This window comes from Haemaphysalis longicornis, unplaced genomic scaffold (assembly GCF_048455015.1).
Source record: "Haemaphysalis longicornis isolate Haplotype H1 unplaced genomic scaffold, Haemaphysalis longicornis Haplotype H1 scaffold_10, whole genome shotgun sequence".
Lineage (NCBI taxonomy): Eukaryota > Metazoa > Arthropoda > Arachnida > Ixodida > Ixodidae > Haemaphysalis > Haemaphysalis longicornis.
The window spans coordinates 112,487,354-112,501,475 of record NW_027526204.1 but is presented as its reverse complement, the minus strand read 5'-3'; the positions used below and the strand labels follow the sequence as shown (position 1 = coordinate 112,501,475).

The 14,122-nt window shown below is 48.0% G+C and overlaps 2 protein-coding genes and 2 non-coding genes across 4 annotated transcripts in view; 3 read left to right on the top strand and 1 right to left on the bottom strand.

Annotated features, from left to right (window-relative positions):
* The window catches only part of LOC144160031 (uncharacterized), a 186,416-nt gene that overhangs the window by 57,966 nt on the left and 114,328 nt on the right, over positions 1 to 14,122 (top strand). The window lies entirely within an intron of this gene.
* Positions 1 to 14,122, bottom strand: part of LOC144159126 (uncharacterized) — a 135,714-nt gene that overhangs the window by 45,024 nt on the left and 76,568 nt on the right. The window lies entirely within an intron of this gene.
* Trnav-aac (transfer RNA valine (anticodon AAC)) lies at positions 1,179 to 1,251 on the top strand. The gene has a single exon. It is a non-coding gene; the product is annotated as a tRNA-Val (tRNA).
* Trnav-aac (transfer RNA valine (anticodon AAC)) lies at positions 6,010 to 6,082 on the top strand. The gene has a single exon. It is a non-coding gene; the product is annotated as a tRNA-Val (tRNA).

Below are 14,122 nucleotides of genomic sequence, written 5' to 3'. Positions count from 1 at the left end.
CCTATGCGTCGCATCTACACAGGGGTACCCGCGAGGGGAGGTGGGAGTTTTTTTAAAGACGATAGTCTTTCTTGGGCTCCTTAAACCCAGAAATTTTGGTCTGTCTGTATGTCTGTATGTCTGTCCGTCTGTCTGTCTGTGACTCGATTCAGCCACCCGGCCAAAGCAAAACAATGCCTGCCCATTAGTCTTATATAGTCACAGCTAAATCTACCCGTCTATGTCCGGTGTAAGGTTCATACTTGTCGACATTGTTGAAGAAGAACCAGACATTACGCAAATATGAGACAGCAAATCAATACAGAAGTGATATTTGCAGTGTTCCTTTATAAAAAAATCAAACATGCTTGCTTTTGCGAAATGAAATACTTCATCAGCTGCAGAAAAAGAATTCACTTCGCCGTCGCCGACTGTCGCCCGCGCCACTATAGCTTCTTGCGCCATTTTAAGAAATCAACCGGCAGCAGTTACGCAAGGTTCCACTAGATAGGTTCCACGTTCTGCTTGCAACGCACGTGGAGTCGGGAAACGCGGTTCTATAAACGTTGAAGTAGGGCGCCTCGATTAACGCGCGTCTCCGCCGTACAGCAGCGTTCGCATCGAGATACCCGGTTTGGAGCAGTGGAACGCGGGAAATTTAAAATGATTTAAGCAAACCTTTGGCGTCTTTACCTTGGGAGGAGCGCGACGCAAGAGGAACAACATGAGAGGTGAGCGGCAAAGCGAAGGGAGGCATTTACTTCGCAATAGCCGATAAAGACTATCGTCTTTTGACGACATTTGCAACGAAAGGAGCAAATACGCGGCCAATTTTTAAAGTGGCTATCGAATGCGTTCACTGCTGCAACTGAACGAAAGCCGGCCAATAGCCGCTGCACCGCTGTAATGTCGTCATTCCAGCGGTCGAAGAAGGCCGAGACCGAGAAAGGGAGAAAACTCTTTTGAGCAAGTTTCTAAAGTTATCTGATGGGCATGGAACTAATTTTTGGCTGACGTACTTTGCGACCCACTTATCTAACTCCTGGCTGTGTTGGTAGACGACGGTCTGCAAGCATCCAAAATTGCGAAAAATGTTGAAAAAGTGTTGCAGACATCGCGCGTGTGTTGGATGCGAGAGAACTGGAGCATCGCTACCCCTTCCTTGTTTGGCCGGCGTCCGAAGCCGCGAATGAGCGTCCGTTCTTGTGGTGTAGTGGTTATCACATCCGCCTAACACGCGGAAGGTCCCAGGTTCGATCCCTGGCAGGAACAGCGTTTTTTTTTTTTTTCTTTTCAAAAACCTTCTTTCTTTTTTTTAAAAAAAAGAAGGGTAATCATCGCTAGAGAATCAAGGTTTAGTCAAATATATTTCCCAACCGTTTCTCCGTGTCAAAGTCATTCCTTCAAACCTCGCCAGAATTATGTTGTGACACATAGGCATATAAGCAGATAATGACGGTTGACTTTATCAAGTGTGCGCGATAATTTGCAATTCCTCTTGTACCGCCAACGGTAAACCGGAATGAAGTGTGTTAGGACCTGGAAAAGAAGACTAACACCATCATAAAAAAAAAAATGAAATCCAACCGGTAAACACTGACCGTGGCGAAAGGCAAGACACATTGCCTTCTTACGAAGGCGCGGACAGTGATTGAACAAGTCGTTAAAAGAGTTGAACAAAGTTGTTTGCTATTCTGTAGACGGGCTCGGACAAAGAACGGGAGCCTCAAGGTCGCGAAATTATGCGTCCCCTGTACACGCCCTGTCGCTTTCGAAAATGGACGCGCGCTTTTTCGAGGAAATACCGATGAGCTTTGGCTACGGTGTGCTCACACGGGTGTGGTTTCGTCGCCCTGTTGAAAAAAAAAAAAAACAAGAAAAAAAACTTGCCTCCATGCGCTTTGCGTGTGATTGCGTAACGACGACAGAAATATTCGAACCAGGAGAAACGAGTGTGTACGGGGGCCGTGACTGTTATGCCTTGTGTTAAGCTGAAACTGCTATACAGGGTGTCCCAGCTATCATGCACCAAAATTAAAAAAAAAAAGAGTGATGGCGTCATTCGAAGAAAACCCATTGCACAATGTTTGCAGTAGTGTGAAGAAGAGCACAGTAATTTTTCCGTTAATGAGACTTAATTATTAAATGTAATTTAATTATGTAACTCGAGAAGTACTGTCATAATCACTAGTGTGTCAATGAGGCACTTGTAGGTTCCCACGAAGGGCATCTAACTCCGGTATTTTCAGGGACGGACTAATTGCGTACTCATTTATTCTGACTGATACAGAAGAGCCACGAAATATGAAAAACACCACGTGACGGCGCTCCCACGCGCATCGTAAAGCAATGTCCTCAAACGGGCTCCCTCTGTGTTAGCCCGAATGAAAACAAAAGAAGCAAGAAATCGCGACCGAATTTGTGCGCTATCTGCCACACTCGCCCCGCAAAACTTGCTGTTGCTGCTCCTTCCATGCATTCCATTATCAAGGTGATGCGCTGTCTCTTCGGGCCGGTGACAGGCGAAGCAGTTGCTTTCAACCAACTTATTTGGGGGCAGTTGCGGCAAGTCTGAACCCGGGCCGGGTTCAGACTGCTGCCTTAACTATCGTAATAACTTCAAAGAATGACGTCACTTCACGTCTCAGCCAACCGAACTGCGTGACACGCCGTTTTTCTTACGTCCATAGATTACGATACGGCTTTTGCATCGGTAGTGTAAACATAGCCTTAGGAATGAGCTGTTCCTGATGTTGCGCTGAAATGCCCTTAAAGAAGAAATTCCTGTAGTTCGCTCACCCTATTCGTAACGCAGATACTCAGCATTTCTGAACAACCTCCGTGGGTCGGAGGAAAGAACGAACTTGCGTCATGACATTCGTTTCGCGGGCGCTTAGAGGATGATAGGACGCGCTTAGTGCTGTTGCGGGGCTTCTTTGGACTAGACGTGCTTAACCACGTCAACGCGCATGCGCTATACTCGGTTACAACTCAAGAACGGCACCACCTCATGTAGTGTATCACTCCGCAAAAGCACCGGACCCGTGACGTCAGTGCGCGCGCGTTTTGAAAAGGGTTTGCTATGAATGCGAAATATCGTCTGCCTTGTCTCACGCAGTTTGTTTATCGTCACTGGAGTCGTTTATAAGCATATTAGGTCCAAAAAATCACGGGAACGGCTCACGCCATGTTCAAAGTATTCCCAGTAACGCCCTACTTGCGCCGCACGGAGAAACATCCGGCAACGGTGATAAGGCACAGCGGCAACTTCCGGTGCCGTTCTTAAGTTGTCACCGAGTGTAGGAAGATCGTTGGAGGAAAGGAGGCTGGAGAAACACGCTGCTTTTTCTGTCCGTGCACACTAAACGAACTAAGGAGACGGACAAATAGACGGAGCTGAACTCCACAGCGGGAAACCTAACAATCGTCCCACAGTGACAACAGGTGCCACTTAGCCTTATTACGACGTGCCACGCTCTCCTCGGCGAAGCCCTGTGCCTCGGGGCTGTTGGCTTTCCGCCCTGAAGCCATGTGCGCGTCACACTGCATGGAATTAGCGAGGCAGAGTGCGCGCCTGCGTCACTATGGTTCACTAATTCTGTGCAGGGCAGGGAAAGCTGTGCAGAATAGCAGTACACGCACGGGACGTTCACATCACCTCCTATTGGTGAGTTCCGTCCGCTGAGTGGTTTGCCGAAGTCGAATATTCACGGCACACTCTTCTAGCAAGTACTGTGATCAAGTCCCGACCAAGTTTTTTGTTTGTTTGTTTCAGCATACTCATACGATGAGTGCGGTCCTGCGCGACTTGTAATCAAGCATGACGCGTTATTACGTCACTACAGGCGCTGAACTCGATTTTACAAGGTTTACTGGTACTGCAAAATATCTCGTAACAACGAGAACTTCGTATAAAGCGGTAAAAGTATTAAACGTTAGGCCTCGGTTCAAAGAATGAAATTTTCAAGAGGAATTTTCTTTTTTCTTTTTTTTTTTTTGCAAAGGAACTATTCAGAACATAAATTGAGATGGCAGGTGGCGGGTGCATTCTTGTTACTGTTGACTGTATGATGATGGTAGTAGGGGTAACTGGGACGATAATAATGTCATGACGTGCGTACAAACAGAAAAAAATACCGCATTGAATTATTGTTAGTCATCATCACCATCATCACCACAAGCCTATTTACGCCCACTGCAGAGCAAAGGTCTCTCCCATTCATCTCCACTTACCCCGGTCCTGCGCGAACTGCGACCAATTTATCCTCGCAAACTTCCTGATCTCATCTGCCCATCTAACTTTCTGCCGCCCCCTGCCACGCTTGCCTTCTCTATAGGGATCCACTCTGTTGCGCTTAATGACCAACGGTTATCTCGCCCTCGCATTACATGCCCTGTCTACGTCCATTTCTGCTTCTTAATTTCTACTAATATGTCCTACTAATAGTAACACCAAGAATTTCCCCAAACTATCGTTTCAGCGTACTGGATCATGCTGAAGCTGAACCTGTACTTTAGGGCTGCATGGACGTGGCAAGATACGGGAAGATCAGTAAAAAAAAAACACAAAAAAACGGGCCATTTCTACTGACGTAAAACCTGGGAGGGGCGAAGCATGCAGTGTATAAGTGTATTCAAAGATTGTAGGTCTCTTTCTTGCAACACGGCGTGCGCTGATGTCGGCGACATCCCAATTACGAAGACGGAGGGGAAGTGAAATTCGAAGTGGAGAACGGCAAATTTTTAACTTAAAGCGAGTACGGTGCAGTACAGAAGCAAGCAAGCAAGCAAGCAAGCGCGAACGAAAAACGAGTGTCCCTGTGTGTTCTTCTAGTACGCATGTTTGCCCACGGAGATGAAACGTTCTAGCGGGCGGTTTTGGAAAACGAGTGCCCCCGTGTTTTGGTACCGTGACCACATGAGAATACGACGACGAATGACGACGACGGCATGAGACGCCGACAGCCCAAGCCCTTGAGGTGCTTCGTCCCTAAAACTCGTGATATTATAAGACTTTCCTAAAGCTGCTGTGACCACCCGTGAGGCGCGCATGACGCAAGCAGAGTAAACGTCTAATTTGCACGTGCGCGCCTTCGAATTCCCGCCAGTGTTTAAAAAGGACCCTTTGGGGAAATGCGCGGAAAGAACCCGATGGCACAAATACATCATCGTCATCATCATCGCCACCAGCCTATCTACGCCCACTGCAGGGCAAAGGCCTCTCCAATTAATATCCAATTATCACGGTCCTGTGGTAACTGTGCTAACAAATACTACAATAACAGCTAATTCGGTTTTCGAAGATTACCCGAGGAGCGCATGGCAAGCACGCGCACAACTCTCAGCGACAAACACAGTGGTCACCAGCTGGAGAGGGCGAGATAATTTACGCTTAGCTAGCTGAGGCGCAATTGTTTGAAGGATGAAGCCGGTGAACTGTCGCATGCAGCTGTCACAATTAATCGCACAGTAATTACAGTACCTAATTAGTGATTACAAATGATTCGGTACGAAGAAAACTGCTCTCGAAAAGAAATCATTTCGCTTAATGCAAAAGTGCGAAACTTTTAAAAAATTGTGAAGAGCTGTAAGTTAACAGAATGCAGTTCTAATGTAAATACGAGAGTCTGTCCTTAAAAAAATGAGACAATACGAACGTCGGTTGGAGAGCCCAAGACGACTGTGAAGGGTCACCTCAGCGGTGCTGTGAAGCTTGCTACGGTGATTGACGCAGAAATTGAGTTTGAAACTTGAAAGCTGCGAAGAATTCAACCAAGAAGCGCAACGACGGCTAATAAAACTATAATCGGTAAGGTCAAATAACCATTTTCATACTCAACTGTCTACTAATTGCGGCTAGCTTTTCACCATCCCCCCGTAAAATTCTCCACCGGAAAGTTTCCCTTTTTTTCTTTTTTTTCATGGACTGAGGAACGCACGTGTTTTCAGGTATCTTGTGTTCGAAGTGAAAAAACTGGAGCATTTCTATCCCTTTATTCGGTCGGCCACCAAAGCCGCAAATGAACGTCTGTTCTTGTGGTGTAGTGGTTATCACATCCGCCTAACACGCGGAAGGTCCCAGGTTCGATCCCTGGCAGGAACAGTATTTTTTTTTTTTTGCTCAAACCAAGCAACTTGCATGACTGACGTGTACCGTTAGAAGCCTGCCTCTAATAACGCCGGCATTAAAATATCTCACACTCCCCATAATTATATTAAGTGGTTAGGCGTTTCTACGTGTACTCAACGAGAAAACACGTCTGTGTCCGTAAAACTTCGCGCTTTACGCTTAAGCCGCATACGGAGACGCTAATAATAAAAGAGGCCCTGGAGCCTTGATACTTTGATATCAGATAGATTGTGTTGCCCCTGAAAATAAAGTCTTCCAAGCAAAGCACCGGCGTATGGCAGTAAAGCCGACTTTAATAGAAGCAACGGTAGTATTAAACCAAGAGTGTAAAACATTGTTGCCTTAGTCCTTTTTGGTAAGATGACATGTCATCGCCCCGCTTCAAAGGGGAAACTAATAGCAGTCATCATCATCATCATCAGGTGTATAAAGCTCCGTATGGTTACATGAGGTTTTACAATGAGCCTGATAATAGGCCCTTGGGCACTCACATTTTGATATCAAACTGCTTCTGTTGCCCCTGAAAAATTCCTTCGCAGTAAAGCATTTGTGTCTTGTAGTGAAGCCGAGGTTAAGGGGTTTGGCGTAGAGCGTTTCGTAGGGATGCATCGGATTAAAGGCCACACGGCCTTCCTGCTTTTTTACCAGGCTGGTTATATGGCAAATGTCTTTCCAGCAGCGCCTGTGTGTATAATTATAAAAGCCGCAACTAAAAAGCTATTTGTGTAGCAGAGTGGCTGTAGCATTCACTCGATAATTTCCAATTGGAAATTTCTGCGATTTTTTACATCCATCTTAAGTATACGTTAACTGAATGGGTGATTAAACCGCAACAAGAAGAAAATAGTAAATAAGTGGCAAGTGCGGTTTTCAGTTCCAAATCAAGTTTGATCGATCGACCTCGAGCTCCAATATATACTCTGAGAAAAGCGTGGACGGCGAAGAAAAAATAGTGAAACACATCAAAGTGCTGAGTTAGCTGCTGGTGCGTTGAATCCTCACCAGTTGGCGTTTGTACAGTCGGCATTTATGATTCAGCGCTGTACTCTCGCGAAGCATGCGATCAGGTAGGCAACGTTGTCGATCAAGCCTGAACTATGTGGGCGAGTGGCGAGCGGTCGACTCTCATACTGAAGATATTTTGGCTCGGTAGGTTCTCTACGCAAGTATAACCACCCTACGTATAACCACTTCTACGCAAGTATAACCATATTACGTCATATTTTGTCGGGTCTTATTATTGGATATGTCTTGGGTTATATGTCATTCTTGGCGGAATAAAAATCAGTTGTAGTTCAGTGCTTCTCCTGTCTTCTCTTCCTTGTCTGTCGTCGCCTTCGTGCGAACCCCCACCAAGCCATCCTCGTGAATAACCATCCAGTGATTCCGGACAGCCGTTTAGACATTCGTGGCACCTAGCTCAGCAAAAACTTAATCAACCGTTTAATTCGCAGCACGCTTCAAACGTTTCAGTCTGTGCTGTTGAAGGGGAAAACGGAACGGAGCGTATGGGTTCCTGGGGCTCATAAACGAACGAGTCCGTCAAGACAGATCCGTAATGCGAAACCTCCACACTCCAAGATGCGCGGGACTCAAAGAAAGTCAAAACGATAAAAGAAAGCTGCTGCTGCTGGCCCCCTTACGTCTCACCGCCGTTCATCACGCGGGAGACAAAGCGAGGAAAGCCGGCGACCCCAACGCCACCGTGATTAGGAAGCCTCAACTCCTGCCATCTCATCTCATCATCGCCGTACCCTCAACTAAGCCTTTGGCCTCCACATGGGGACATGCCCTTACGTTTTCTTAACAGGGATGATTCATCGAACCCGTCTGCTCTGTGGGGTGAGTCTACAAGCATGCTACATTCTCATCAATGAAGGGTTTGAGGGGCCGTCTTGCCCCGATCCTCTCGAGTGCGAGCCGACCCGAGAGACGACGGCACGCAGTGGGGGGTCACGACGGAAGTGCACCGTCAACTGCGCGTTCGAGTGATACAAGCTTCGGGGTGGAAACACATTCAGGGCAGGCGTATGGTTTCACGCCGTCTCGGGCCTGTTCGGGCTATACAGATAACCCCTGTAAGTAACGAGAAGTTGTCCCTAGAAGCGTCAGCGAACCCTTGTGTTCGAAGCTACAGTGATGCACGCAAATCTAAAGAGGAACTGCCATCTTCTCCGCGTTCGCTTTCCGGGTGGAAGTGGTAGCCACGCGCTGAAAAAAAAAGGCGCGTATCTGCTCCTCTCGTTGCAAATGTCGAAGCAAGACGATAGTCGATTGGCGCCCCTGCCCAGCAAATGCATCCATCCTCTTTCCTGCTCACCTCTCATGCTGTTCGTCTCCCGACTCGTTACTCCCATGATAACACGCTAGTTATGCTCAAGTCAATTTAAATTTACCGCGTTCCACTGCTCCGAGTTGGGCGTCTCGATGCCAGCGCTGGCGTACCGCGGAAACGCGCGGGAATCGAGTCACCCTACTATAACGTTTATACAACCACGTTGCCCTGCTCCACGAGCGTGCCAAGCGGAACGTGGAGCCTGTCTAGTGGAACCTTCCGTTGCGTCTGCCGTTTTATTTCTCAAATGCCGCCAGGAGCTGTAGTAGCGCTGGCAACAGCAGGTCACAGTTTTCTGCAGTTGATGTAAAAAACAAGCATCCATGAATTTTTAAATAAAAAAATACCGCAAATGTCACTTATGTATTGATTTTCTGCCTCATATTTGCGTAATGTTTTGTTCTTGTTCAGCAATGTTTAAAAGTATGAACACTGCCACCGGACGTAGATGTTTAGATTTTGTTGTGGGTATATAAGACTATTTCGCAGCATCTGTTTCACTTTTACCGGCTGGCTGAATCGAATGACAGACAGGCAGACACACCAAAATTTTCCCGTTGAAGTAGCCCAAGAAAGACTATCGTCTTTCAAAAAATCAATACATCGGTGCTACCTGAGCGTCCACGCTGTCCCAAAGCCGCTCTTGCAACCGACGTTGCCTCAAATAAACAAACGTCCCGAGGATCGTTCACGGCAGACGTTTACCATAAGTTGACGTCGATGTGTATCTTAAGGAAACTACACTCCTACGACCCGAGTTCTGTACATAACCTAGGGGGCGGAAACGTATCCGCCTTCCCTACTGCGATTGTCTTTCCTTGGTTCTTTCGTACTAGCATACGCTCGCTCTGGGGCCGGACGAAACGGAAAAGATTGTTCGTCTGGCAGGGAAACAATTCGCCGCCGCTCTGCCGTGAAGAATCGGGGAAGACTCTGCGTCTGGGGGTTCTCTCCTCTGTAATGGGAATTCGATGGAGCCCGTAGCGCGCCGGCTGTCATAATGGCCCGGAATAACCGACATTGAGGCCAAAGCAGCTCTCACGAGGGAAGGAAAGAGAAGGAAATACTGTGTTGTTGTTTTCCCGCTTGATTTCACAAAAGGAACATATTCCCCGAGCTTTACGTGTCTATGATCTAATAGTTCAGGCAGGCAGCTTGTGGATGATCTCGTGCTATGGAACACTTTCGAAGGAACCATCTTTTAGGGCGCGAAGCCCCTTAGGGGCTCGTGCTGTCGGCGTCTCCTGCCGTCGTCGTAATCGTCGTCTCGTGTGGTAACGGTACTAAAACACCGGGACACTCGTTTACTCCTCGCGCTAGAACGCTTCTGGCTTCAAAGACACGAGACTTGTACAGCAAAGCTGAATACATCTACCCTCCAACGGTTTCATTTCTGTTGGCAAAAACGCCAGGGCGTCAATAATACACTTACACACTGCATGCTTCGCCCCTCCCCAGGTTTCACGTTAGTGGTCGGTCGCTTGTTTTCCTTGACCTATAGCTTTCTGCTGAGCGGGGTGAGTCCTGGCATGAAATACATGATGAAGCATCCCAACAGCACCCTAATAAGGACAGAAAAAAAAAGCCTTCCGGGTTTACCTTGTGGATGTGCATGAGTAACCACGCTTTGTCTGTCAAATATGAGTCACGGTATGCGACAGCATCGGCACACGTCTTTGCTTTGATTGATGGGTACATAGGCTGACTTTGTTTAAAAGCCTGTGATTTTAATTCTCGCCAAGAAAGTCACTTCCCCAGGTCAGGCTACGCTGTTTTTTTTTTTTTGTTGCTTTCAAGATTGGATGAAAGAAGCGAAATTCACTTGGTCGAATTGACTTTGAGTGGTCGCGGTTGTACTGAGTGCAGCATAAAGGCGAAGCAGTTGATGCTGGGTTTCTACGGAGCTCGATTCATAAAAATGAGGAATGTTCCTCTGCATACAAATATCGGACATGCACCTAAACTCAACAACACGCCCGTGAAGTTTCTGAGAAAACAGTACAGCTTTCTCAAAACGTCAAAGCTTCCGGCAGCTGTCGTGGGGCCCGATGCATCGGGAGGGTATTTTTTTCGTCTATTGCGAAGTGCCGAGGAAGCTGCATTGAAAATTGTTTCCGTACGACTGAATTTTACTGAAAGTCATTTTTTTAAATGCGTCGAACATGTATCTTCCGCGAGGACACTTGCCTGCTGCGAATAATGCCTCACACAATGAACAGCTCCAAACTGTTCTTCCAATTTTTGTTGCACCCGAGGCATTGCACGACGGGAAACTTGGGAGATCATCGGTTTCTTACGAATTGTCCCTAAGATGCCCAGATGTCTAGAGGATGACGCGGATTTCTGTAAGATGAGGGTAGACAGCTGTATATAAGACGATGTACGTAGCTGTGTATAAGATGTTCACTAAAAAAATTAAAGCCGTTCCACTCAATGTGAAAGCTGTCGGAAGTGCAGAGCAGTGATTCGCCATAATTGGTGATGGCGCCGTTATCCTTTCACTGCTACCACCCATCACGCTCTTCGCCGCCCTGTCTCACTCCTCTCTTGACGAATATGAATTCAAAGTTCCCGCCTACGCCCCCTGCCTGAAACTGCGCCAGAGGAAGTTCTGTTCTTTTTGTGCTTGCTTTAATTTCGTATGCTGGAGCTCTTTTGGGTCATTTCGAACGCGCCATTTTTTTCTTGTGCGGTCGCTTTTTTAGCTGACTATCGTAAAAACCAATCCAACGAGCGTTCCTAACTAAATGAACGCGGGGGCTGCCGGTTATATACACAGATTTTGCCTGAAATGTACCTGCACTTTTCTTTGCGCTAAACAACGGGGAGATGTATGACAAGCGCCAGAGGTTCATGAGGCTCGAACGGCTAGGGTGATTTAAACCGCGTGGTTTTCGAAGCCCCACCGTGACCCCGTGACGACGGTACACTGCAGGCTCTACTTGGGTCCGTTATCTCGCTGCGCCACCTCATTTCGGCAGTCGTTTGACATCGACCGTTAGCGAGCTACGACGACAAGGCGAGCCCATAAAGTGCTCTACACCTAACTGAGGACATCTCATGGGTTGTGAATGCGAAAACATGGATGCCCAGTTGAACGACGCCTCGCTTCCTCCTCGCGTTGTCGAACGGCTTTTTAGCCTTACCGCTTGAGGAGCTCTTATTTAAGATCAATCTGAACGCCTTCGAATGGCTTCGGTCTGTCTCCTACGCGTTGCTCCACTGCTCGTTCCTGCCGCCCTGTAATGGGAGAGTTGAAGACGACGGTGGATTTCGTTGCTTCTTTTTCCGTTCCCTCCATCACTGATGTACTGGCATGGACAACAACCTCTCGCTACTGCCAAGTTTAACTCCGCGCTGTCGAAGACATCGTGCTATGGAACACTTTCGAAGGAACCATAGCGGCGAAGCCCCTTGGGGTTTTTGCTGTCGGCGTCTCCTGTCGTCGCCGTAATCGTCGTCTCATGTGGTCACGGTACTAAAACACCGGGACACTCGTTTACTCCTTGCGCTAGAACGCTTCTGGCTTCAAAGACATGAGACTTGTACAGCAAAGCTGAATACCTCAACCCCCCAACGGTTTCATCTCCGTGGGCAAAAACGCCAGGGCGTCAATAATACACTTACACACTGCATGGCTCGCCCCTCCCCAGGTTTCACGTTAGTGGAAATGGCCCGGGATTTTTTAGTTACGGACGCCGGCTTGTTCGCTCAACGAGCCACCTAAGGCTTTCGACTTGATGGCATTTAGACAACATTTACACGATCACGTGTCCAGTATGTTCTATCTCGCTCACACAGTTCGGGTTGAAAGTGACCAGGAGGTCCGTTTCCTCAAGGCTGCGAGGCTTCCCGAGTTACAGCGCAGAAACATCGGAGGCTACTCGGCTGCCTCCACGCCGACAAACGTTGCCTCACGAGACGGCGACGGAGGGGAACGCGCCTGAATAGAGGGTAAACGACTCGGCGGAGAAAAGGCTCTTGCAGGAACTCGGTCCGTCCTCGGAACGGTCACGACCCGACCTGCCGACACGTAATGGTGCGAGCGTCGCTATAAAACAATCCTGCCAACGCATACACAGCAAAAATAAAGCTCTCAGGAATCTGAGGACCGCGGCGGAGACGACGACGATGACGACAATAGCGTGCCCTTTCCACTTGATGGGGCTGAAGAGAGGGAACGAAATCTGGTGTATTTCTATTTCCTTTCTTCGTATACACTTCCTCCTCCGGATGAGCCGTTGCTTCCTTCCCGTTATTCTATTGCGCTCGCTTTATATGTCACCTCTATACGAGTCCTCCTCTTCGAAAGCCTGTCGTCACAGGCGACGGCCAAGAGGGTCGCATAACGGCGAGAGATCTTGGCCCTTTCTGCGGACGGACCGTTCCTGTTTTCTGTTCATTTCAGTGAAATTTGTACGTTTGTGCTCCTGACGGCACCGGTTTTTTTATATAAAGCGTGGAATATGAATACGCGGAGGATCTGAGAACGGGATCTGATCCCCCGAGATAACTCCAAGCAAAGCTGAGAGTTGGGCGTGTCAGTGCAGACCATTTGAACCCAGGATTCCTGCCCAAGCGCCTCCGCGGAGAGCAGCGCCTTCTGTCGGCGTGTGGCGGCGCGACGCTCCGTAACTGAAGGGAGCGAAAAATGAAAAATCAATATCTCCTCACCCAAACCAGTGAGCTAATTGCTCTCCCGGTTGTATGCAGAACAGCTTTCACTCTCCATTACTGTATATTTTCAATCATGTAACTCGAACGATGCGTGTTACCTGGGCATATAACTTTTTGTCAATGGCGTCTATGGGCAGTCTCTGAAAAATGGACCACTTGGCTCTCCTAAATCGAGCACTGTGTCGCTGCAAGATCAGATATCCAATTGCTCTCCCGGATTTGAGTACTACAGTATGTTAACTTCAAGACGCCATAAAATTCCACGTGATTGGTTCACAGAAAAATGTTACTGGGCACTTTTTGTCTGGAGTCTGATGCCAGGTTAGAGAGTGGGAACGTGTGGTGCCCTCTCTCGTAGTGGCCGGCATCCTCTACAGCCCCCATAGCCTCCGCGGTCGGCTGCCGGCGGCGGGCCGCCGGCAGCCCCGCTCGGCTCCGGTCTTTTCGGTGCAGGACGTTTCGGTACAGTGCGTTTCGGTACGGGCTTTCCGGCGCACAGACCTTTCGGGACACGGGCGTTTCGGGACGCGGACCTTTCGGGACACGGGTGTTTCGGTACAAAGGCGAATTCCGGCATGCGCTGTAGGCTGCGCGCGTTGTTTACGTGGTGGTTGCGAGCACGCAATTCGTATCTAATTATTACAGATGTTCTTGTTCGCAGTTCTGCGTTATTTTAGGCCAGCAGTTGGTTATGCGGCCTTGCCAAAAAAAAACTTCTGTTTATTTGTTGAATAATAGCTGGGATATTTGTAGCATTTATAAAACCTAATTGTTCATTATTCTTTTTGTAGCGACTTATTAAGTATTTTATGTAACAAATCAGTGACAGTACCACCGTATTTCCTCGGTCGTGTTTTGACGACTTATTATCGCTTTTTTTTCCAAAAATCAGTGAGAGTAACTATTTTATTTTTACACTTTGCGGATCCCCTAAGACAAAGGCTGCGGAAATGAGGGCCACTGCGCGGGAAAAGGAACCTGTGCCTTTTTAGACCGCTAAA